Source organism: Engraulis encrasicolus, chromosome 22 (genome assembly GCF_034702125.1).
Source record: "Engraulis encrasicolus isolate BLACKSEA-1 chromosome 22, IST_EnEncr_1.0, whole genome shotgun sequence".
NCBI classification, from domain to species: Eukaryota; Metazoa; Chordata; class Actinopteri; order Clupeiformes; family Engraulidae; genus Engraulis; species Engraulis encrasicolus.
This window is the reverse complement of record NC_085878.1, coordinates 20,921,002-20,921,560: the sequence shown is the minus strand read 5'-3', so window position 1 is coordinate 20,921,560 and position 559 is coordinate 20,921,002.

The following is a 559-nucleotide window of genomic DNA, read 5'->3' as shown; positions in this document are numbered from 1 at the left end:
CTCTCTCTCTCTCTCTCTCTCTCTCTCTCTCTCTCTCTCTCTCTCTCTTACTCTCTCTCGCTCTCTGTACTTCACTGATGGCTGTCCTGGACCCCATCAGGAGCTCTTCATGGTGGTTGATGTTGTGCATGCTCGGCTTTCAGTGTCCACACAGACATTATCAAATGAGTGGTTTTATACAAAGACAGAGTTTATTGACACTGGTTTAGCCCATCTCTGAGTCGGTCTGTGAGGTTGACCAGACTAGGCTTATGAGATTTGTTATTGCAACAACATGGCTAGAGTGCCATATTTATCTTTCTTTCAGAAGCCAGTCTTGAGCCTCATCAAGGCATGCCCCCCAGAAATGGCCAACTGCTGAATGCTCAATGTGGGTGTATGCAAGGGGTGAAATGTATATATCTTGATTTCCGAGGTTCATTGCAACTGTATTAACAATCCTGTGGTTTCTTGTATGGCAGCTGCATGGGGAGTTACATGTATTTGAGAGAAAACAAAAAACTGATACGGTGGTTTACGTAATAGCTTTTTTTCCCATATATTGTTGTGGGGAGAAGAG